Source organism: Marmota monax, unplaced genomic scaffold (genome assembly GCF_021218885.2).
Source record: "Marmota monax isolate L192 unplaced genomic scaffold, Marmota_monax_Labrador192_F-V1.1 WCK01_AAM20220418_F8-fsc00164, whole genome shotgun sequence".
NCBI lineage: Eukaryota > Metazoa > Chordata > Mammalia > Rodentia > Sciuridae > Marmota > Marmota monax.
Window position 1 is genome coordinate 2,430,336 of NW_026693313.1, and position 25,937 is coordinate 2,456,272.

General features: G+C 41.7%; 1 protein-coding gene and 1 pseudogene across 7 annotated transcripts in view; one reads left to right on the forward strand and one right to left on the reverse strand.

Moving 5' to 3' along the window:
* Arid1b (AT-rich interaction domain 1B) overlaps window positions 1-25,937 on the forward strand; it is a 412,777-nt gene that overhangs the window by 73,868 nt on the left and 312,972 nt on the right. The gene's annotated exons all lie outside the window — the stretch shown is intronic.
* On the reverse strand, window positions 149-24,585 carry LOC124100937 (ferritin heavy chain-like; annotated as a pseudogene).

Here is a 25,937-nt window from a genome sequence, read left to right on the forward strand (position 1 = left end):
GATTAGGAGAGTAGACTGCAAGGTGGGTTGTGAAGGACAGCGGTTTATATGATTTCAATGAATCTGAACTGTATCTTTTAGCTTTTTTCTCTTTATATGGGGAGTTTTTTTGGGGGGAGGCACCAAATTTCTTTATTTGAAGGAATGGTACAAATTAAAGAACATAAGTGGATGTTTTGGTACAATTTAGAGAAAAGGTAAAGGTAACCCGAACATGCATGCACTGCCTTGGTGACCAGGGAAGTCACTTGCACGGCTGTGGAAAAGTCAGGCTGAGGTTTAGCTCTGGTTATCACTGTCTCCCAGGATGTGCTTGTCAAAGAGATACTCTGCCATGCCCGATTCTGGGGCTCCCATTTTGTGCAAGTTGGTTACATGGTCACCCAATTCTTTGATGGATTTCACCTGCTCATTCAGGTAACGAGTCTCAATGAAGTCACACAGTGGGGGTCATTTTCGTCAGTGGCCAGTTTGTGCAGTTCCAGAAGTGACTGGTTCACACTTTTCTCCAAGTGCAAAGCACACTCCATTGCATTGAGCCCACTGTCACAGTCATCGCGGTCTGGTTTCTTGATATCCTGGAGGAAGATTCGGCCACCCCGTTGGTTCTGCAGCTTCATCAGTTTCTCGGCATGTTCCCTCTCCTCATGAGATTGGTGAAGAAAATATTTGGCAAAGTTCTTCAAAGCCACATCATCAGGTCAGAGTAGTAAGACGTGGACTGGTAGACACGGGAGGCCTAGACTCCAGGTTGAGCTGCGGTGGATGGCGGCCTCCGAGTCCTGCTGGTAGTTCTGGGGCGCCTGGGAGGGGGCCGGGTAGCCCTGGCGGGCGGCTGCGGAGAGGCCGGGGCGGTCCGAGGGCGCTGTGAAGACGGGGCTCTGAGCGGCCGGTGGGGGTCAAGCACCGGTTCCCTCCAAGCACTGTTGAAGCAGGACACCGCGGCGACTCTCGGCGGGAAGAACATCTTTAAGAGGAGTAGCTTTGAAGTGTTCTGTAGAAGGGCCATTTCTGGAATGTGGAGATGGACTGGGCAGGAAGCCTGGACGAAGGTGGATGACAAGGGAGTGACTCTTCAGAACTGGAGAGGTGCAGAAGCAGCTGGACTCATGAAGGGAAGCGAGTGAGAGGGTGTCACAGGGGTGTCGGGTAGGGCATTGTGTGGGTGGAACACGGATCTTAGTGACCAGCTGAGGAGAAAGTAGGCAGCGGAGGGCTCTGAGATGACTCTCTAGTGTGTAACCTGGGCAGCTGGGTAGATTGAGTAGAGTTAAAGGAATCCCGAGCAGGAAGCAGAGCATGAATCTACTTTGTGTGTGTGTGTGCTAATGCATGTTGAATCCTGCTGTGCTCTGCCACTGAACAACAGCCCCAGCTTTTTTTATTTTTTTAAGTTTTGAGACAGGGTCTTGTTGAGTTGTCCAGGCTGGCCTTGAACTTGTGATCTTTCTGCCTGCGCCTATGGAGTCTCTGGGATTACAGGTATGTGCTCCTGCTCTTGACTTTTGGACACATTTGGTTTTGTGGGGCAAGCCCTCAGGGAATGGCGGTGGGCTGTGGGTACTCGGGAATTTGGGTCCAATGAGTTGTGGATGTTGAAGGTAGAAAGTTGAGGTTCTGCCTTAAAGTAAGCGTGTGGCTCAGTGGTTCTGAGCTGTGCTTACCATTAGAATCATTTGGGGAGTTTATCTGGAGTGAACCCCATCTTTAGAGATCTTATTTTAACTGGTCTTGGGTGGGTCCTGGAACCTGTGGAACCAGGGTTGAAAGGGATAATTGTAGGCTCCCAGTAGAAGCTGTAGAAGAGGGTGTGTGCATACTGTCCCAAGAGGAGGCTGGGACAACGTGCCTCCCAGTGCTTGTGGGATATATGGCAAGGAGTGAAAACTATATGCTCAAGAGGGCAGTGAGAGGAAGGCCAGGAAGGATGGCTGTGGCTGCTCCAAAGGAGGATGGGGCCAACAGGGTTAGGGTGAAGGAATGGTCAGGGAGACTTCCTACTGATTGGATAATAAAAGCCAGGTTGCAGTAGTTTAAGGGGTGAATGAGGAAAGGAAAAGGAGGCAGTGAATGTAGACTGGACTTTGACAACACACTTTTATGCTGTGAGATCAGGGAGTACTTCCTGGATCCTGATTGCCTGCTCCTGTTCACCTGGTGCTGGACTCTGGCACTGTGGTTAGGACCCAGTGACTTTTCTGCTGTCCAGGAAAAGTCCTGTGAGGAGACAGGTGAATGGGTGAAGGCTTAGTACAGATGAAGAGCCGAGTTTTTGATGAGTAAATAAGTCATTGAAAAGAAGGGGGACAGAAAAAAACAGCGTGGGGGGTGTGGTGTCAGTCAGCTGCCAGTGGCATAGGGACCTGCCCTCTGTGGCATGGGAGATGATACTGGAGGAGGTGCCAGGTCATGGAGAACTGTGAAGTCCTACTGGGAAGCCTGACCTGACACTGTAAGCAGTTAAGGCCCTTTTTTCAGTTCTAACTAAGAAGGCTTGAAACGAGCCTTCTAGATAGGTCGTTTTGTACTGTGGCTTGTGGGAGTGAGAAGGACTTAAAGGGAAAGAACCTGGAGATAGGAAGGTCTGTTCTGAGTCTAGGCACACAAAAACCTGAATATGGTAGGACCCCAGTGGGGTCAGTAGAGTGGTAGGAAGTTGGGTTAGGAAGGAAAGGGGTGGCTTTAAATCTGTTGCGAAGGTGAATTGAGCAGGACATGGAGGTTGATTGTATTTGGGTAAGAAGCGGGAGGAGGAGGAGGAGGAGGAGGAGGAGTGCTGTATTGTCGTGGTCTTGCCTGACTCCAGATTTCTGGTTTGCATGGAAATGAATATTGTGGGTGCCTTAACCAAGAGTTTGAATATAGAGACGAGACAGGTTTGGGGGATGAGGATGATGAGTTTGATTTTGGATATATTGAGTTTGAAATTGTTAGTTTTGTATACAGTTGGTTCCTGACTTATGGTTTGATGTGTGATTTTTTCTACTTTATTGTAAAGTGAAAACCTGTCGAGTTTACTATTTTGTTTTTCACATTGAGTACAGTGTTCAGTACATTACATGAATTATTTAACACTTTGTTGTAAAATAGGTTTTGTATTAGAGGACTTGGCCCTACCGTAGGCAAATTCAAGTGTTCTGAGCATGTTTAAAGTAGGCTGGCTAAGCTGTGATTTGGTATTACTAAGTGCATTTAAAAAAAAAAAAATATATATATATATATATATATATGTGTGTGTGTGTGTGTGTGTTTTTAGTTTTAGATGGACACAATATCTCCATTTATTCATCAATTTTTATGTGGTGCCTAGGATTGAAGCCAGTGCCCTACACGTGCATGCAAGGCAAGCGCTCCACCACTGAGCCCCAGCCCCACCCGCTGAAGCGCATTTTTGACTTACACATTTTCAACTTACAGTGGGCTTATTGGGATGTAAACCCATTGTAAGTGACAAGTACCTATCCTTGAGAGTAAAGGGAAGAGTATTTAAAATTTTTTTTCTTTTAAGAATCTTACAGCAGCCTATATACTCCATCCTCATAAATGTTATGTGAAATACAGGAGAGTTGTATTTCTGTTTTGCAGATGGGGAAATTCAAGGAGTTAAAATATTAAGTGACTTACCAAAAGAACAAAACAAGAAGTAGAACCCTGGTAAATGGATCTTCCAGCTCTGTTTTCTAATCAATACTGTAATTGCCAAAACGTGTGTTTGACTGTTGGATGGCTGGCAGGTGCATTTTTCTCTTCATGACATCTCACACTTCTCCTGAGCAGTTAGGTTGGGCAGAATTTAGCTGTAAAACTGGATGCGAGGGGAGGAGAGTTGACAGTTACTTGGGGTCCTTCCTTTCCAGCTCAAACATTCCTTGTTTCCAGACATGGGAATACCGCGATCTTGAAATTATCTTTTGATCCTAATTAGAATAAGATATATTCCATACTTGTGCAATTATATCAAAATAGACTCTAATGTATAACTAAAAAGAACCAATTTAACAAAAAAAGAAATTGTTCTTTGAAGTATCTTAAAAACAGTGTGCAACCTCTAACAGGTGATTTATTTTCTTTCCTTTTTTCTTAGACTAGAGAGTGGAAAAATTGTGTTTGAAGCACACAGCAGGCTACAAATGGCTTAGGAAAACTAGTTTTGGATTTTCTTAAAACTAATCTTTTCCTACAGGAGCCATGTTCAATTCTTCTAGCTGCTTCCTCCAGTCCCCTTTCGTGTTGTGAGCCACATGCTTGTGATGCCGTGTCCAGTGCTAGGCATTTTCCGTCGCTTTCTGCTGTGGAGGAAGGTGGCTTGGCACTCCTTCCCACCCTGCCCGCACTGCAAGCTTTGACTCTTCTTACCCTCTTTTCCTCCAGATGTGCTATAATTTCAATTTGATCACAGTTATATTTACTTAGTTGAGACTGGGAAGACACTAATCCATGTAGCTAATTATTATTTTCCTACACATCTCTTTGCTTTTCTTGTAATAAACAATGGTCTTTTTTTCCTTCAGCTGCCTGTATACACTTATCACTCATCCTACTTTAGAACCTTTTCGCATGGGAGTGATAACTGCCCATCTCTCCTTGTGAGATAGTTAGATCCACTGGGTATGTTATAAATTCTATATTCTAGAGGCCTCTCTCCTAGAGCATCCTGGCTTTCTGCAGTCTCTCTGGTACCTTCTCTATCTGAAGCACAGATTTTATCCTTGGTTCTCCATTTACTGTCATTCTAAAATCTACCTCTGTCAGTTTTCTGAGTTGGGTGTTTGGTTTCCTGTGTTCTGTGTCCTTGTTTTGGTTGCAGACCATCCTCCAATAGTTTTCTCACAAATGGTACAGGAAGTAAAACTCCCTCAGGTCTTGCACATCTGAAAATGCCTTTTATACATGACTTATAGATTGGGAATACAATTTTGGCAATAATTTTCCTCCAGATTCTTCTATATTATATCAAAGTGGACTCTGCTATATGCCACCATGACGTCTGAAGCTCTTCTTACTTTTGCCTCCTGGCGCTTTGCATGTGACCTGTCTCCTTGCTCTCCCTTCCCACTTCCTGATGTCGCCTTCCCCCAGTGCCCTTGCCTTCCGTCTTAGCCTACTCTTCTCCGTTGCCCTGTGCACTCACCCTTGTCGTCACAAAAACTCTCCTGATTATCTTCCCTCCCACTTCATTCTTACTCAGCACTCTTTCTGGAACTCTTTCCTTAACTGATGTTCTGGACTTTGGGGTTCCCCCGTTGTCGCCAGGTTGGCCTTGAACTCCTGGGTTCAAGTGATCCTCTGCCTCTACCTCCCAAGTAGCTAGGGCTTGGAGCTTATCGTCTTTTCTGCTACCTTCCATGTCTTCTTGTCCCCTTTTCTCAGGAGTTCTTCAGTTCTGGTATTCTAGTTTATTTCTGAGAGCTTTCTGGTCTCTCAGACTCCCCCCTTTCCTTCTTCCCTTTCACCTTCCTTTTTTTCCTTTTCTTAATTCTTTGTTTTCATAGAATCCTGTCCATTTTTCCTTGTCTCTTTGATATATTCATGATTGTACTCTGTTTTTATTTTATTCTCTTCTACTTTGCCCTTTTTGTTTGGTCTGTGTTTGTGTTAAAGGCTTTCCTGAGCTACCGGAAATCTCTGGTTGTCTGAGTCCCTGTGGCAGGGCTTGCTGAAATGGATCTCATGTGGATTCTTGGTGGGCTTCCTAGGGGAGCTGGGGGACACTCCCACCCCAGTCTGTATTTACTTTCATGCTGTTGGGCAGGGATTGAACACAGGAGGAGGACCGTTGGCAGGTTGTTGCATTGTTGTGGTTCCAGAGAACCTCTGCTTCTCCCTTTGGCAGGGAGTAAATCTCCAGGCTTCTGCTAGGATGGAGGAAGAAGAACTGGTCATAACAGAGAGAGGCTACTTCCCAGTCCACATGGTCCTCCTAGTTTTAGGCAAGAGCTCCTCTGCCCTCAGTTGTATCTGGTGCTGCCAAGTACTGAGCGTCTCAAGGATTCCACCTAGCCCCCTAGCCCTTTTTGGTGGCTAAGTTAGTTACTACTGTTTGTTCATCCGTTTGTAGCTTCCAAATTTCTGTCATTGTTGTTCTTATGGGTTTGTTTTTATAAAAACAAACAAAAAGCAGGCCAACAAAAAGCAAGTTGTACTGTTGCTTTTGTTTTTGGGAGGGACTGATACTAGACGAAAGCATTGACTGTGCTGTCTGTATACAGACATCTTTCTTTAGTTATGTTAAATACAATTAAAACAAATTGGCTACTTTTACATTCAGAGGTCCCACTGTTGTTGTGTACTACTTTATACTTTGTAATTTATGAGAATATATACATAACTGTAGGTTATCCTCTGTCTGATTATTACATAAACAGGATATTCACAGACTTTAAAATGTCATTAGCAGCTATAAGGAACTGTGGTCTCTTGGGAGTGGTTTATACTACTTGTGACGGCAGTCTGTCTTGTATGTGAATACTTCATTTAACACCGCCTGGTATACCAGTTTGTCACAATGCTGTTTGTTTCAGGTGTGTTTTTCTTTACAGTCATGGAGTACACACATGTCCATGTGTGTGCGAGACTGACTGACCCGGCAGGCGTTCTGCTGGCCTTCTCCTGCTGTCACCCCGGCAGGCAGTGTGCTGGCTGTTTCTCATGCTCTAACTCCCTCTTTCAGGTGCTCCCAGCCATTGTGTGGTGGCACTTCAGCAGCATGTGCTGGAGAGTCCTCTGGGTCCTCTTCTTCTGTCATTTACTGCATACTCTGATGACAACTTTGGTCCTTGATGTCCCACAAAAGGTGTACAGTGGCATTCCTGGACCTGCTGAAGTTTAATAACAAAGAAATTACCTTGCTAGATATAAAAGCTTAAGTTTGAAGGTGGCCTGAAACGTCTCCTGGAAAAGGCTGGGGAATTGGTAGGCTGGGAGGGACAGGCAGAGGTCCTGCCGGGCTGTGTGTGGAAGGTGTAGCCTTGGGGGTGGGCCAGCAGTGTCAGCTGGAGGGTGCCTCCTGGGAGCTAGTGGGAGAAGCTGGCAGTGTTTGCTGGGAATGTGCACTTGCTGAGCTGAAGAGTGCAGGCTAGGAGCATACTGTGCTTGTGAAATGCTGATCTAGCTGTTTCAATGCAATGTTTGGTTTTTGAACTGAATATACCAGAAAGTATTTGAGTATTGTCAATATTAGAAATACGATCTGATTTTTACTTTCTTTATTTTGGATAGATGTGAACAGTCTCTGAATGTGTTGTTTTTAAGTTTTAAAAAAATGTTTTGGGAATACTTTTATTTTTCCTTTAGACTTTCTGAATGTCTGTCTTTTCAGATTAAGCATAAGAAAAAGGACCTACTTTTGATATGACTTCTTGAAAACAGCCTTTCTTCTCAAAAGTAGTTAGCAGGTCTCAGACTTCTCTTTGTAACCCTCCCCTTGAAATCCCACTCAGTTCATTGAGCCCAAGACATAAGCCCTCTACAGATCAAATAAGCTTTTATAAAAAGATGGAAAAAGTAAATCTTTTTCAGAATCAATTTATTGTCCAAAATGAGTCGTTACGGTAGTAGCAATGAATCATTCACGTTATGGCCACAGTTGCTGCTGTGGATCGCAGGTGTCACCATGCCTTATGGTCATTGGTGGTCTTCATCACCATCGAGGTCTGTGTCCTGGTAATGTGTGTCTCTGAGAGAAAACCTTACGGTAAGCTGCCAGGTGAATGCTTGAGTCAACACCAAGACATGTATAAATATCTGACTTATTACTTTGGATCACTTTTCCACATGGTTTTTACCGTTTGTTGGACTGTTTAAGTAAAGAGTAACTTAACAAAAGAATGTGCTCATTCATTATTATTTCTCTTTAGAGAGAGAATCGAGAAAATTATTTTGGTGTGTTTTTATTATATCATGATAACTTAGGACAAATATTAAGGATCTATACCTAGTTTGATGAAGAAATAGCTTCAGAAAACAAATTCTGAAAGGGTTTAGCTTAGTTCATTTGGGCTGCTGTAACAAAAATACTGTAGACCCAGTAGTAAATAAAACAACAGAAATTTATTTCTCACAGTTCTGGAGGCTGGGCATCAGAGATCATTGTCAGGTGAGGGACCAGTCCCTGCTTCATAGGCAGTGTGTATCCTCACATGGGAGGAGGGGAACAGCTGGGCCCTCAGCACAATGATCCCATTTGGAAGGCTTTGCTCTCATTGCTTAACAATGTCACAAAGACCCCGCCCCCTCTTGCCCTCGCCTTGAATGGCTGGATGCCAGCATAGGAATTTTGAAAGGACACAAACATTCATACTATAACATAAGACAAAATGAGATAAGACCATAAATTAGTGGTTCATAACAAAACCACTCAAAACTAAATATTGGCTCTTTAGAAATAGGATTTACAGACAATTGTTAACTTTTAACTCATTCATCCCTTTGTCCCAGATGTGGAACGCCTATAAAAACTTAAATATTGTATGCAATATATAATATAATCATTATAGCGTACAATGTGATTATAATAATAGTAATATAATGATAATGTAACACTAATATAATAAACTCTAAATTTTGATATCCAATCTATTTTAATATACTTATATAATTTTATTGAAATAGTCACAGAATTGAAAACTTGGGATATAATGGGTTAATGATTCTTATGGTATTTTCTATTTTATCACTGTGAAATTGAAAGATTTTGAAGAAGCATTCCACAAGATTAATATAAAAGAGGTAATAGAGTAGGATTAGTGATTTTGGGGGTATCTAATTTTGTGGTTAGAAGTGATTCAAAGGAGACATTTGTTTTGTAAAAATTTTCTGATTAAGAAATTAATTCAGTCTTTTATCTCTAATGCATTAAATTATCTATGTTATTTGTTGAAACTTATGATTTCATTTTAATTGGTGTGCTCTCTATCCAGTGTATATGTATGTTTTCAAAATGAATGGAAAGGTTTGGAAGTATGTTTTCAAATTTATGTTAGAATTGGCCATATTCACAGGTTTAATAGTTTTAGCTATTTTTCCTATCGATAGTTCTACTAGAAACAAGAGACTAATATTTTTTGTCTTGCATAGGCTGTATGTATTGAAATAAGTTTGTTCATCTTCTATTTTCTCAGCATCTGACTGTGAAAAGTGAATCATAGTCTTTTAATTTGAAATTTGTACCTAGATTTTTGGATGAAAAAAAAATCTATGTAATTTGAAGGTAAACATTGATGACTATATCTGTTGAAAATATTGGCAACATTCTATACTCAGGCTAATGAATTTATAAGTTGTTAGTTTTCACAAATTTGATTTACTTGAAAACAGGGAATTAGGGGAGTCTCAGTGACCTCTATTAACTCTTCTAAGGGGTTGGGATATGTAAAGTCCTAGTTTTATGCCATTTTTCTTTTTTTTTTAAAATTTTTATTGTTTTATGCCATTTTTCTTTGTACTAATTTAGTAGACTTGCAGCCACGCAGGTGGAAGGCCACCAAGAATTCATACAGATGTTGGATAATGTGTAAAGAGATGAATTGTCTAAGTGAGCTATAAAGTAAATTTCTATATAACAAATTTTATATGCCCATTGAGAGTCTTTAAGAAAAGAAATGATGTCTTCCTAGGGGAGAAAATTGGTTCTTAAAGCTAGTAGTTAAATCATACTTAACAACTTGAGACAACATGAAGAAAATATGTACTTAAAAATATTTAAGAATATCATTGCCAATAACATTTTAATGTTCATAGTGACATGATAGGCAGTGGATAATTACAAGGAATTGCTATTCCCTGGTCACTGGTCCCCACCCCACTGCCAGCAGTGGGGCTGAGGCAGGGGGAGGGCGTGGGCTAAGATGCTGATGTCTGCCTTTCCTAGGGAGCCCTCATCCTGTTCAGGATTCTGCTGGATCGCTCTGTTCCCTCTCACAGGCCTAGCTCTGTAACACCTTAGATTACAGTGTCTTTGAAAAGTAGGAAAGCTGGTGGCAAGAGCACCCTCTCTGCCTTGGCCTTGCTTGCAGAGATAGTCGCTGCTGCCTTCTGTTGGGTGACAGCAGTGGAAGCCAGGAGAGCTTCCGGCCTCCCCAGATCCTAGCTAGTCCCATTCTTGGCCCACCCTGGCTGGCATGGATGGTGGGATTCTGGCAGGAGCGTTTTTTTTGTTTGTTTGTTTTTGACTTTTATTTTTATTTATTTATTTTTTAATTTTTTATTGTTGGTTGTTCAAAACATTACAAATTTCTTGATATATCATATTTTACACTTTGATTCAAGTGGGTTATGATCTCCCATATACAGATTGCAGAATTACATCAGTTACACATCCATTGATTTACATATTGCCATACTAGTGTCTGTTGTGTTCTGCTGCCTTTCCTATCCTCTTCTATCCCCCCTCTACTATCCCCCCTCCCCTCCCCTCCCCTCCCCTCTTCTCTCTCTACCCCCTCTACTGTCATTCATTTCTCCCCCTTGTATTATTTTCCCCTTTCCCCTCACTTCCTCTTGTATGTACTTTTGTATAACCCTGAGGGTCTCCTTCCATTTCCATGCAATTTCCCTTCTCTCTCCCTTTCCCTCCCACCTCTCATCCCTGTTTAATGTTAATCTTCTTCTCATGCTCTTCGTCCCTACTCTGTTCTTAGTTACTCTCCTTATATCAAAGAAGACATTTGGCATTTGTTTTTTAGGGATTGGCTAGCTTCACTTAGCATAATCTGCTCTAATGCCATCCATTTCCCTGCAAATTCTATGATTTTGTCATTTTTTAATGCAGAGTAATACTCCATTGTGTATAAATGCCACATTTTTTTTATCCATTCGTCTATTGAAGGGCATCTAGGTTGGTTCCACAGTCTTGCTATTGTGAATTGTGCTGCTATGAACATCGATGTAGCAGTGTCCCTGTAGCATGCTCTTTTTAGGTCTTTAGGGAATAGACCGAGAAGGGGAATAGCTGGGTCAAATGGTGGCTCCATTCCCAGCTTTCCAAGAAATCTCCATACTGCTTTCCAAATTGGCTGCACCAATTTGCAGTCCCACCAGCAATGTACAAGTGTACCCTTTTCCCCACATCCTCGCCAGCACTTGTTGTTGTTTGACTTCAGAATGGCTGCCAATCTTACTGGAGTGAGATGGTATCTTAGGGTGGTTTTGATTTGCATTTCTCTGACTGCTAGAGATGGTGAGCATTTTTTCATGTACTTGTTGATTGACTGTATGTCCTCCTCTGAGAAGTGTCTGTTCAGGTCCTTGGCCCATTTGTTGATTGGGTTGTTTGTTTTCTTATTGTCTAATTTTTTGAATTCTTTGTATACTCTTAATAGGACACCCATGGCAGGAGCGTTTTGATGGCAGTTTATAGTAAGACCCTGTGTGACCCTGAGCACAGAGCATCCAACCTGATGCCAGAGGCCTCGGATACCTGAAAATGCCCTTGCTTCAGGGTTTAGCATAACACAGAACAGATATGTTTGCCACTTAACAAATCATTTAGGTTAGATTTCATTCATTATCTTTTTTATATGTAGTTTAAAATTTTTTCCTGTACTTTGGTGGCTGTATTTTGAAGAGCTTGCTTTACATTAGGTCTTGTCAAAGACCGAATCTGTGGTGATGTAGAACTGGTGGAAAAAAAAATGTGGATTCTGGATTTGCCAGAAAATAGAAATACTTATAAAGCAATACTTAAAAATTTATATATATATATATATATATATATATATAAAAATAGATAAAAGAGCTACTAATTATTTTTTTGAACATATGTTTAAATTTTTTTAAAAAAGGTCGCATTAGACTTAAGACTCAATTAGAATTAGAGAATTTTACTGAGCTGCTTGTTATCTTGTAGCAGTATTTCGTAATGATTCTTTTTCCACAAAATGCCCTAAAAACAGCTCACAAACTATCATCTTAAACTTGGTGTATGTTTTATATTTGGTGTTTTCATTCTTTTTTTTTTTTTTAAGAGAGAGAGAGAGAGAATTTATTTATTTATTTATTTTTAGTTTTTGGCGGACACAACATCTTCGTTGGTATGTGGTGCTGAGGATGAAACCTGGGCCGCATGCATGCCAGGCGAGCATGCTACCGCTTGAGCCACATCCCCAGCCCCGGTGTTTTCATTCTTATTTTCTTTTAATTATTTAGCATTTTTAAAAATATATATTTTTTAGTTACAGTGGACACAATATCTTTATTTTATTTTTATGAGGTGCTGAGGACGAACCCAGTGCCTCTCATGTGCCAGGCGAGTGTTCTACCACTAAGCCCCAGCCCCAGCCCCTTCATTTTTGTTTTCTAATATCAAAAACATTTAAATTTTCTAGGTTTGTGTCAAAAACAGCTAAACCTCAATAAGTTTTGCAATATAAATTATTTTCCCCCTTCATTTTTGTTATCTGGAACCACTACCCATTGGTGGGGAGACACAGACTGGTTTGAGTGTGCCTGCTCTCATAGTTCTTGTTCATTGTGCAGCCTGGGCACTGTTGGTCTGTGTTTGTGCCCTCTAAGCAAGGGGTTAGTTTCTGGTATAGAAAGTGACATTTTTGGATCAGCTTATTCATCTCTCATATCCAGCACCTAGCTAGGTCAGGGCCTGACAGGTAGCAGATGATGAATACTTATTAAACGAGGGCAGTATGAACCCCACTGAATGGTCTTGGTGATTTAGGCACTACACAGTATAACAAATAGTCCTCGACAGAATGGAAAGAGATCTCTTGGAAAATCCTTTTGAGTATTCTATGTGGAGTAGTGGATAAGGCCTAAAATGGGGACCTGAGCTTTCTTGGAGTGACTAAGTTGCTCAGGGCCCTGTAGTTAATAAGAGAACCAAGACAGAACCCTGTCTGCCGCCTCCAGCACTGTTGATCCTGGTGACTCTTTTGTCCTACTCTTATGAATTTGTAGATGCCACAGGGAAAGAAATATTGTTGTTAGAGAGTATCTCCTTCTTACATATTCTTACTTGCTCTAAGTCTTCGAGAGAGTGTGTGACAGCTACCCTGTGTATGAGTAGCGTGTCTGTGTTGTCTCACTTTTGTGAACAGTGGATTTTCTGCTGGGGGTTGCAGAGGATCACTGTGCAGGTATGTGTCCTGTGTTTGACGATGCACCCTCCAGGGTATTCTTGGGGCTGGGCTTATATAGGAGTTTCATGAACATTCACTTCTGTTTTTCCTTCTTGGACCATTGAGTTCTTTTTCTATTGCTGTCTTGGGGCTTACCTGACATAAGTGTATTTAATGAAGACTTTGTTTTCCATTTCTGTTTTTCTTTATGTTCTTAGATTTTAACAATAGTAAAAGAATTAATAAGTGAGTACATGCATATCTAATATGGTTTGATGACGTGTGTGTGTATAAAAATCCTGAAGTCTGCTGTATTACATTAGAGGGAGGGATGGAGTAGAGTCTTTGTGCCTCTTCTCAGAGGGATCTTGTACTACCAGTTGTGAGCGTTAAATGAGATTTCATGTGTACAAGCAGGTAGCCTTGGACTTGGCACTTTGTGCCCAATAAATGCTTCTTCTCCCGTTTCATCTTTTCTTGGAATCATAGCTAGTTAGATTAACCCATGTATTTCCAGTCTGTTTTGTTTAATGGGTTGATGAAATTTTTACTTAGCAAGGCAGAGCCTTCTAGGAGCTCAGAAAAGGGGAATTAGATATTGAAAAATAACTAGACCTCTTTAACTCCTCCCTTCAATGGCTGCCCCCATTCTAGACATGTTGATGTTACTAACGTGAACCTACTGGAGTTGTCTGGACCCCCTTCCCATTTCCCAGCCACATGTGAGCTAGACAGGCTTCTCCTGTGCTAAGAGCACTCTTTGTGCTGAAGCTTTCTTCTGTTCTCCTTTGTCCTCTTGCCATTTTTTCCTTAGCTACTTGTAGGCCAAGCCTCCACCTGTGGACCATGTGGACAGGCCATTTCCTGTGTTTCTTCCTTTTCCTATTTGCCTATAAGTTCACTGGAGCCTGGGGAGCATTTTCATATGTCTGTCCCAGGCACTTGCATGATGCCTGGCAGGTAGAAGGCTCTTAGGGTTCAGGAAGTTGGGCCGGACACAAGTTTTGATATCCACATAAAGCTAACCTGTTACTTAATGACTGGAGAGTTCTGGGTTAGTCCACCAGGTACAGTTTCTATCACTAATTGTGTAGTAGTTCAACTCAAGATACTGACATTTTGTAAGTTCTGGGTGCAGTGGCACACGCCTGTAATCCCAGCAACTCTGGAGGCTGAGGCAGAAGGATCGTGAGTTCAGAGCCAGCCTCAGTAGGTTAGCGAGGCACTTAGCAACTCAGCGAGAGCCTGTCTCCAAATAAAGTGTAAAGGAGGGCTGTGATGTGGCTCAGTGGTTAAAGCACCCCTGAGTTCAATTCTTAGCACCGCCCCCCCCAACAACAAAAAACATTCTTCCTGAGAAGTTGTTGTCATACTTTCAGGAGAGCGTATAACTAATGCAAGTCTTTTATTACATTAAACTTTAAAAATATTTAGATGTGAATAATATTTTTGTAAACTTTGATGTAAAATCAGTGATTGATTTCTGAAGGGGAGAAATGGTGATTCTCAGGATAAGTGGGAATATGCATATGCATTCCTGAAGATCCGGCACAGTATATTAGGATACACAGGTGATCTGCTTCGTGTGGTCTGTCTTCCTAAGAGTTTGCACATCAGAGTTGCAATGCATGGTGCAGATCCCTCAGTAAGTGCAGCAGGACCGTGCAGAGCTGTACTGCAACTCTTTCAGCACTCAGAGGAGTTGTCTTTGCTTAGATGTGGTTTGCCTTATTGTCTCCTGAAGGACAGGCCTGTCTTCATCATTCTTGGCCAATTTTTAACAATCCAGGCGTTTGATAACTTTGGGGGCTTCTGGATCTCTGGCCCCAGTGGTCCTTCAGCCTCAGGCTTGCTTTGCCAGCTGCCTGCGGACCGCTTCCTCAGATGTCCAGAGCCTCTGCAGAAACATCTAATCCTTCATCCTCCTGGCCTGTGATACTGGGGCTCCCTTGATAACTAGGGTTGTTAATCGAACCCAATTCAGGGCAATGCAGAGTCCTGTTTGATTTTTCCCTCTTTTCCTGTACTGATGAATTTCTCAAGTTCAGGTCATTTTAATGTATGAGAGTGGGGCTCTGGCCTCTACTTCTGATTCCCTTTCTGACTGGCTGACTCACTGGGTTTGTGCTGTGGGGACCACTTACTCTATGTAGTAAGTTGGCGAGAGTCGGTGTATTTCATCTCTCCTGCCCATAGCTTGATAAATAAAAAATATATGGTATATACATTCTCCCAAACTGAAATCAAACAGCGGACCTCCAGTACGCATTTCAGTGTGGCCTCTTCCATGCTCGGTACCTCTGTTGCTCCTTTCTGTCCTTGTCCATGATACCTCTTACACAGATTGCCATCTCAGATCTGCCCCACACTTTTACAGTGCTCTTATTTGTGGCTTGAACTCCCTTATCTCTTTTCCCATCTCTCTGGTGAAACTTTGGTCCAAACTCTCAAGCTCAGCTGCATTTTCCTTTGGGAAGCTTGGCTCACTTTCCGGAAGTACTTCCCCGTAGCAGTGCTTTAAGTATCTCCTTATGGCTGTTGCCTGCTGAGTTGTGAATGCCCTGAAGAGCAGGAACAACTTGACTGCATTGTAGTGGCATGCAGAATTCTCTGCCCATAGTAGCTAATCAAGGAAATATGTGAATTTAATTGACATTCAGTATCTTCTTTACCTGCTAAAATTTGCAATATTCTTGAAGTACCACCCTTAAATTGCCTATTTGAATAAAGATTGTTCACTATTCAAAATGCTTGGGACCTTTGAAAGTGTTTTAATACTTTGTGGATTTTTTTTTTTTTTTTTTTGGTACTGAGGATTGAAACCAGGGGCTCTTAAGCACTGAGCCACATCCCAGCCCTTTTTTTTTGAATTTTTGCAAATATAAAATTCATTTGTGTTCACGCACACACTACACTGTCTTAGTCAGCTTTTTTGCTGCCGTGACTAAATGACCCGACAAGAACAATTAGAGGATGAAAAGTTTATTTTGGGATGCAAGGTTTCAGAGGTCTCAGTGAAGAGAGGGCCAACTCCAGTGCTCCGTGCCTGAGGTGAGGCAGAATGTCTTGGCAGAGGAAAGCAGCTCAGGTCTTGACCGACCAGGAAGCCGGGGAGGTGGGAGGGAGAGGAAACATGCAGACTGCACCACTGTGGATGGGTGGGGGTATGTACCCCAAAGCCATGTCCCCAGTGAGCACCTCCTCTAGCCACACCTTACTTGCCTACAGTTCCCACTCAGTTGATCCCTATCAGGGGATTAGCACACAGACTAGGTTACTAAGACTCTCACAACCCCATCATTTCGCCTCTAAACTTTCTTGCATCGTCTCACACATGAGCTTTTGGGGGTCACCTCATTATATACAGCATAACATACATACCATCTACTCATGGCCTGGAAGGTAAGCCTTTTTTTTTCCCTCAAATATTTATTTTTTTAGCTGTAGTTGGACACAATACCTTTTGTTTTGTTTATTTATTTTTACGTGGTGCTGAGGATCAAACCTGGGGCCCCGCATATGCTGGGCGAGCACTCTACTGCTGAGCCACAACCCCAGCCCTGGAAGGTAGTCTTATACAGTCCTTTTAGTGCACCTGTGCTTGACTGTGCCTGTCACATAGGTCAGGTGGGGAATTTTCCACCTGTGGCATCATATCTATGTTCAAAAGGTTCAGCTGTTGGAGCATTGTGGATTCAGATTTTCGGATTAGGGCTATTCACTCTTTATGTAAATCCAGAGTAATATCTAGATAAACATTTGAGACTAATAACTATTCATTTATTCATTGTTCCCTCAATCCTTCATTAACTGGCCTTTCACCATTGTACTGTGGTATGTAATATAGCAGAAAACCCAGTATGTGGAAGAAAAGTAATTTTGTTTTGTAGGCAGTGGTTGTGGGTATGTGTAGGATGTTCAGGTTCAGAGCTTCATAAAGTCCTGAGTGGAGTATTGCAAGCTTTCCTAATATCTGGTCTATCTTTTGCTCCATCTATATTTTGTTTCCTAGGAAAGAATAGAACAATTTCCCAGTTATTCTAAATGAGTTGCACTTTTAATACTCAATGATGAAAGCTAAGTAAGGTGAATTGTATTCTGGATTAATTGTTTTCTTATTTTATTCTCTTGATTTTAGCATGAGGATGATAGAACTTTAGCATTATAATAGTCTCTTTCCCTGGCAACTTCTCTACACAAAGATGCCAGATTCTGCTCAGATTTAAACAGTATCATGCTTTTGCCAGTAAGCTGTTGTTTAAAATGAGTTCCTTGGGAAAAAAGTCACAAAGAAAGCTGCACTTACGGAGTGTGTTTTGTTTTCTTTTTCTTAATAGAAGGATGGCTTACTGCCATGTTTTGTTGTTGTTTAATATTATAGAGGTTTTACTGCAGCTCTGTTGGTGATTGCAAGTGTGCTACATTTTGGCTAACAAATGTAGCAAATGTGATGAAAATCCCCTATGTTGTACATTTCTGTGAATAACATGTTTATATAACATGCTAAATACTTCTGTTAAAGAATTGCTTTCCTGAAACTGCAAATTCCATTCCAGATTTTAGTGTTACTGAAGTGTACTGTAGAATATTCCAAGTTGCATAAGTATTTTAAAAGCATCTTCAAAATTTACACCGTCTTCTTGAATTTGGGTCTCTGAAAAGATTGAGAATTGTATCTCTGGATAGTACCGCTGATTTTTTTCTTTTCTTTTCTTTTTGTTGTATCTGCTTGGCACTGAAGAGAGTTGCTTAAATTTGTCCTTTGTTTACGTTTTGGAGTAGATAGCACTTAAGTGACTACGCAGAAAAATCATGTGCATAAAAGAATAAACTTGTATTAATATTTGTAAAATGATGGTTGTGTACTGACCCTGAACCCACTGTCCTGTTTCTTCAGCCTCGCCTGTTCTTGCCCTATGAACTTTAGGTTGAGTCCTGATTTTTTATTTTTTTGTAGTTGTATATAGACAGAATATCTTTATTTTGTTTATTTATTTTTATGTGGTGCTGAGGATCGAACCCAGTGCCTCACACGTGGTAGGCGAGTACTTTGCCACTGAGCTACAGTCCAAGCCCTAGTCCTGACTTTTCCCTGAGGACAGAACCTGGTTCCTGTCCCCTTGACCTCTCACATGTCTGGATGTCCTTTGTAGCATCTGCTCTTTGATCCCAGTTCCAGGGATTACCTGGATGCTGGTCTTGCTCAGCTGGAGACTCTGCTTTCTGATTGCCAGCTGGGCACCTCTACTTGGATGTGTTGGTGGCCTTCCAGGTGTCCCACTGGTGTTTCTTTCTCTGGTCTGTCATTTGCCCCCATAAAATCATGGCACACATCAGTCATGTAAGTTACCAATCTGGAAGTCATCCGTGGTGTTTGTCCTCACAGTCTACACCCAGAAGATTCTGCCAAACATATTATGTTCTCTTCCTTTTCAGTAGCCTTTGCCATGATGGAGGTCATTGCCATCATTAGTGTGGCAATTGCTGTAGCCTGTCAACCCATGTCTTATTCTCACTTTGAGGTCCATGGACCACAGGAGGCTATGAATCCTTTGAAATTAAGTACTAAGATTTCTATGTATGTGTATAGATGGATTTTTCTGCTCATTAGTAATATTCTCAAAGTTTCTGTGGAATCCTGGGTGGGTGAGAAACAGTTATTATTTGATTATTCTTTCTGATAGTGCTTTCATGATAATCTTGCTAAAATAAAATATAAACATGATGTGATTCTTCTTCTTAAAGTTCTTTAGTGAATGAATTCTGTTGTAAAATACCTTCCAGATTTGATGGAGGTACCTCTGAACTGACTCCTGACCTCCTTTTCTACTTTCTCTTTCTAGCCTCCATCCTAAGGAGAAATGAGACACGGGGTTACTGAAATATCTGCAGCTAAAATGGCACCATGTGCTAGTTCACTTCACTTTTGTTACTCTTCCCTCCAACTGAAATCACTGTTCCCATCTTCCTCCTCCTGTTTGCTCTGGATGCCCTTTCTCCCCACAGCTTTCCTTGACTTCTGGCTCTCCTTTGTATTCATTCAGTTTCTACTTCAATCGACAGCTTTTGCCCTAGATAGAAAGTACTTGTTGCTACTGAATGTGTCCCTTACAAACTTGTGCTCCTTCCTAGTGTCTTCAGTGTGAAGGCATTAGAACTGTACAACTCTGAAAGCTGGGTTCTTGTGCCCTCTGGGCCTTCTCACCTAACTGTTGTTATCCTTGACTTCATTCTTGATCAAGTGGTTGCCCTTTGCTGTGCCTCTGACAGCCAAGTATCATGTGCTGTCTCCTGTTTTGTTCTGCGGTGCTATATGTTTTGAATTTCTTCTTTCATTTCTCTACTATCTTCCTACCATTTGAGAAACTGCCTTCATCAGCCAAAATTATTAGTTGTAAGCAATGAAAACTGAGTCTGGCTACTGTATGCAGAAAAAGAAATATCAACAAGTTATTGGGAAGCACAGAGAATTGCTAGGAATGCTGAAAAGTCGGATCAGTAAGAAGGGCAGGAACAAGGAAGACCACATTGTGCAGATGAAGCCAAAACCAGGTCACAAGTACAAAGAAGACTTCCTGCCACTGTCCCTCATCATGTGATGCCACAACTCATTCCACATTCCTCACCCCTACTGGTATCCTGGTAACATATGCACACACACCTGAAACTGGGTATTGTGTGTATTGCCAGGGAAAATTCCTCCTTCACTTGTTCTTTGTGTTATTAGCCAATGAATCAAAGATCAAATGCATCTGATTGGCTGGGCCTCCTCCCAGTGGTCTGGTTGCCAGGGGCTTTGGGAAAGTTGCCTTTTGAGCCCCCTTTTCCATTGGGAAACAGAGTCTGCCTCTTCCTAGACTCAGAATGTGAGGGGTTACCCAAACGCAGGAAGATGTTAAGACTGAGTATCCAGATGATTGGCTTCCTGTGCTGCTAGCTTTAATAGTTGGCCTGGGTGTACTTCAGGAAACTTTTATTGGTGAGGTAGGTTTTATTATTACATGATGGTTTGCATAGTGGTTGACCATTTGGTTGTGATTTTACATCACTATCTCATTCAGTGAGGTGAATGGAGGATTGTCAATTTTGTTTTAGTGGTGGATGGAACCCAGGGGTTGCCTATCACAGAGACTTCCCCAGCTACACTTCCAACCCCACTGTGTTGTGTCTTTTTTTTTTTTTTTTTTTTTAAAGATATTGTCTCAAAAAGTTGCCCAGGCTGGCCTCAAACTTGTGATCCTCCTGCCTTAGCCTCCCAAGTCACTGGGATTAATAGGCATGCCTGCTATAATATTGTTTTATTAGGAAGGGAGTAAGGAAAGAGTCCAATAAAGAGGCAATCCCATCTAACAAAGGTAACATTTGAGGGCAACATGGCAGCCCCTCATTCTGGAGTCCCTACCCGCTCTCCCTGTCCTACTGTCCACATTGCTGTGGGTCAGGAAGGTGTGTTCACTACACCTGCTATCATAAAACTGCGTCTAAAGCACTCAGATGTTCATGAGCATAACTGGTTATGTGAGGGCTAATTTGGTATTTTGTATTCTTGTTCTGTCTACTTGTATTGTTTAATGTTGTAACATCTCTGGTTGACTGCAGCCATATGTCATTCAGATGGAACCTGTACATTGGCATTGGCCTGACAATCACTGAGCTGTGGAACACAGCAATAAAAATTATGAAAACTGTATCTGTTCATTAGATCAGTGGAATTTGTAAGCACTTTTGTGGCTGTGCCCCACAACTCTACACTGGCAAATGAGAGTATAGTAGATTAAGTCTTTGCACTTTTCCCCCACTGTGAATTGTATATTTGTTTCACACTTGCAGATTGCTGTAAAAGCCAGATAGATGAGCATGTTAAAAGATTATAGCAATGGAAAATGTGTTTGGGGAATCAGCTGCCTCAAAACAAGTACTATAAGAGGTATTCTAGTGGATTCTTTTTCATATCATATTAAACACTTTTGCAAACTCTTAAGAATTATAATTTTAAGAGTATTGGGCAGTTTTTCTGATTAGGAGCAGAGTTTATGCCTTATTGTTCTCAGAAAGTATTACATCAGCTCTTGATGGGAGTTAAAATATAAACCCGTACTACATGCACGCATGCTCATGCAGAGGGTATGTATAAACAAACATGTTCTACATGTGTGTATATATAGAGGGTGTGTATAAACATACTACATGCTTACGCACACATACAGAGAGACGTATAAATGTACTGCATGCATGTTTGCTCATGCAGAGGGGTGTGTATATGAGCACGTGTGCTTAGTGTTCTTGCCTTCCAGACCAGTGATCTTTCGCATAAAAATGTAGTTAGTTCTTTCATGACGGGGAGAGAAAAGCAAAGCAAAAACTGTACAACCACCCAAATCTCAAACTCTCTGAAGCGGCAGATGGCAGACTGTAATCAGAGGAGGAGGCCCTTCCAGTGTTGAGTTTCAGAAGTCTGTTCCTGTGGGGACTGGGGGCCTCCACAATCCCAGATGTTCCCTAAGAGTCTGTTTGAACTGCATAGTGGGGTCAGGGGGACAAGAGGTCAGATTAGTGTCACATAGAGGGAGAGATTGGGAGTAAAAAGAGAGCAACCAGGGTGAAAAGAGATCTTTTCTGGTGGAGAGAAGCATCTCACAATGAGAATGACCCTTTAATTAGTAGGGAGCAAGAAAGGAAGGGAGGAGGTAGAAAATAGAATTCTGGTAATGGAAGAAGGAGAAAAACATGGGGAATATCCTGTGATTGTGTTGGCATTTGTAGGGTACTAGATAAGATGGAATAGTATGTATGTACATATAGATTTTTGCAGTGCTAGGGATTGAACCTAGGGCCTCATGTACATTTGGCAAATGCTTTACCACTGAGCACACCTTCACCCCATGGTATAGTAGTTAAAGTGTTGAACATAATGCCCTATGTAGATTAAGAAATGTTTATAATTCTTTAAAATTTTACTGTGTAAGTTTTGCATAAGAAAAGACACATTTGATGGCTTTTGGTGGGTGGCAGTTTTAAAATTTTAGGACATATTTGTTAATTTTGTATAGCAAACAAAAACTTTAAGTTTCCATAGTTGAAAATAATATGCATAGTCATTTTCTCATATTTCTGTCCAAGAGAGGGTTTAGAAGTATGTGCTGGCCTTGTTACTTTGATAGTGGATTAGAAGGGTGTTTCTTGTAGGAGTTTATAGAGCTTTGCCAGCGTGGCTCAGTGGGTGCTCACTCTCCCAAGCCCTCTCTGCATTCCTGCTTGTGTGCATACGTGTACTCTGTCTTTTCTCCTCTCCTCCCTCCGTGCCTGGACTTTGTGGTTGGGAACAGCCTCTCTGTGGGCCACTCATAGACTCTTAGAAGGCTAATTTCATGTATCCTAGGCTGACTTGGGGAATTGCAGAATGCTACTAGAGGAACTGTAGAGCTGCTTATCTGGACCTAAATTGTGGTCTAGAAGATGGCATTTGAAATTTTGGATATACCATATTTCAAATTTTGGCATATTTGAGGAAGTTTCATAATTTTAGTAGTTATATTTTAAAGCTTTGGACAATAGTCTGTGCTTATACTTTTAAAAAATATATATCCATACACATGCATGTGTATCTGTGTATAACATCACATAAAAATTTTTTTTTGGTTCTCTCTCTTAATGTCGTCCATATGGTGTGTGGTCTTCAGTTTTGCAGGGTCCACTTTTCAGCGTTCTGAGGACTGCACAGGTTCCCATGCCTCAGGCCTTGACTGTTTTCAACATCCACATTGGGATTTTAGTCTAAGTGGTGCACATTGGTGCACCAATGGTTCTACATGTCCCTGTTGGATGGAAGTGTTAAGTCAATAATTCCAAATGGCTGGTAGTCCTTAAATTTGTCTTGTGATTTTAGAATGTAGTGTTTGATTTTGTGGGATAGCAAGTTTACCTCCTTGCCCATGGTTTATTTTGGTTAATATGACAGAGATGTGTCTTTGGCTAATGCGAGGAGATATTCTGATAATAGGAAGTTCCTAATGGGCTTAAGTAACCACATTTGAGTTTTTGAGAATTAACTAGAATTTGGGTGGTACCTCAGTGCCTGTGATGTGTTACAGAGTTAGCAATTCATACAGTCAATATTCTCTTTACCCATCTGTTGTGTGTGTAGCATGTCTCTGGGAATTAGAATCCTCCTCTGTCATTCCCTCATACTGGCCTTAACTGTCCTTAGTCCCCTTCTATATCACCTTCTTCCCCAGTGGGGTTGCTGCTACTCAACAGAGTCCTCTTTCTCCTCTGCTGATGGACAGTCGTGTGCTCCAGGCTGAGGCCCAGTATACCTGGCATGAACATCATTGCCTAGTGCTCTCGGATCTGTTGCCCCATTTCCTTCAATAGAATTTGCTGGTTTTTTCCTCTGCTGTGTGCCTGTGTTACTGCTCACAGACTTCTGATTCTGAGTTCGGGTTATTGTGTCTGTCTTCTGCTTTTGTTCTCTTGGTGGGCAGGGACTCTGTACCTCTGGAAGGCCAGGGGTGCTTCTGGTGACTCACCATTGTGTAGTAAAACATTGAATCGGTACCCATGATGTAATCATAGTAGGAGGTGTTCGAAATCTATGTGGGGGAAAAAAGCTTGGATACAGATACCAAGTTTGCCAGAGTCTTGCCCTGTCTTTTCTTTCAGTAGTCTGGTTACAATCAGGAGGTCAGAAATCTCGCACTGAGCCATCACCAACTGGGCACATACCTTTAAACATGTTTTTTTTTTTTCTCCTTCTGTGAATGGAAGTTAATTCTATTCCTCTTTCTAAGAATGTACAGGGTTCAGTGATATCATCTGTGTATAGTTTAAAAAGTGTGAAAAAGTGTATAAAGTATTCCTGTTGTCATAAGTGCTATTTTTTAGTGGAGGAAGCTGATATCAACAACAAAAAAAGAGGTATCTGGTAGTTACTGCAGCAGATCTTTCTGGAGAGGAATCAGCTGATTAGCTTTATGCTGTTGAGAGAAGGAGCCAGAAATATGATAGGAAGACAGGGCAGGAACCTCCATTGCAGATCAGCCAGGCAGCATATGATCAAGTATGCGAACAACACGTGATCAGCACGTGACCAACATCCTGATTGGACAGGGGGCCACATGATCACTTAGTGCCTCATTCTGATTGCATGTAGAAACTCCCTTCCCTAAAAGTGTTTAACCAGTAGCTTTAAAGTTCACCTCAAGAGACACCATATAAACTGCTAGATAGCAACAACCCACTGTCTAGGGCAGACCACTGGGGACCCCTCCCTTTTGGGAGTTCCTCTTCCTTTCTGCTTCAGGAATGAACTCTGTTGCTTTACACTTACTTCCCCGTGGGTCTCATTCTTTGGATTCCCAAGACAAAGAACCTATACCTCCCTACATCTCACTGTTTTGTGGTCCAGCAGCTTTGACCTTGAAGCATCAGGCTGGAGAACAAAGTCAGGCCGGGATAAAGTTGTCCTGGGGCTACATTTCTGCATCTCCTCAGCTGTTTCTCCCTGTGAGTCCATTAGTCAAGGAGCCTTTGGGAGGGAGCTTGCCCTCATGAGATGTACAGCTCTGTACTCAGTTGCTCTCTGCCTACATCAGTCTTTCTCAGGCTTTCAGTATTAATTGTTTTTATTCTTAGAAGCATTGATGAAAATTTTGGGTAATAGTTGTAATATTTTTTCAAATTACTTCTCTCAAAGCATTTGCCTGAATATTCATCTGGACCTGACAAAGAACTCAAGGCCAGAGAGCCTCATAGTTACCTCAGAGACTTGGTGATCAGGATTCCCAGAGTCTTCCACCCTTCCCCAGTGTCATGTGGGTGGTGAAGTTCCCATGAGGCTTTCTTCTTTTTTTGTGGATCAGTGTGGAAAAGTGAAAGGTGTCATTGCTCTCTCTGCACTCTTTTTTATTCTTAAAAATTTATTTGCATCTCTTCCTCCTTGCTTATGCCTCTGGAGCTCCATTTGTTCTGTCCTTTCTCAGCTCTGAGTCCTTGGACTTGCTGCTTGCTCACTGTGTATGACCTCATTTTTCCTATTTCCACCTCAGTACTGATTATTTGCTGCCTCCATCTTCTGTCTTCACCTTTTCTTGCTTGGGCTCTTGATTTCTTCCTGGCATTGCATTGCCTGCCCTGGATGGCTGGGGCAGTTTTGCTGGAGTGGCCCTCTCTCAGATGGTGGTGTTTCAGACAGACCGCTCCAGCTGGCCAACCTGCTTGAACCAGTAGTGAATCCTGTTGTCTGGCAGTGGCAGCTGTAAGTCAGGGGAGTGGCACTTGAGGAAGCAGGCTCCGGGGCCTGGTTTACTAATGTATGACACAGTATCACTGGAACAGTGTTCCTGAGATTCTCTGTAACCAAACACAAGTTCCTACTTGAGTATGATGCTTTTTAAACAGGCAATTGTGGTCCATAAAGAGAACATGAAAATAATGTATTAGGTTGTAACTTGTTTTTAAAAGCGAAGGAATTTGATATAAGAATAGAAAATATAAGTACGTCGTATGTACTGGCATCAGGCTGGAGAACAAAGTAAGGCCAGGATAAAGTCGATAAAGTCGTACTGGGGCTATATTTCTGCATCTCTCGGGGTGGGCTCTGAGCTGTTTAAGGTCCTGTGCATTCATAGTTGTGATACAAAGTAGGTTGCTTCTTCCAAGTCAAAACGTTGAAAAGCCAATGGTCTAATTAACCTTTGGTATTTTTAAGCTCCTTTGATTCTCCTTTCCTCTTTCCCTTCTAATGATAATTTAAGTTTTTTTTTTTTTTTTTCTTTTAAATAGTTTGGTAAAGAAGAATTAGAACATGGTCTTTTCCAGAACAGCCTGATGGAAAATTGAGTTCTCAGTTATGTGATTTGTTGGTTC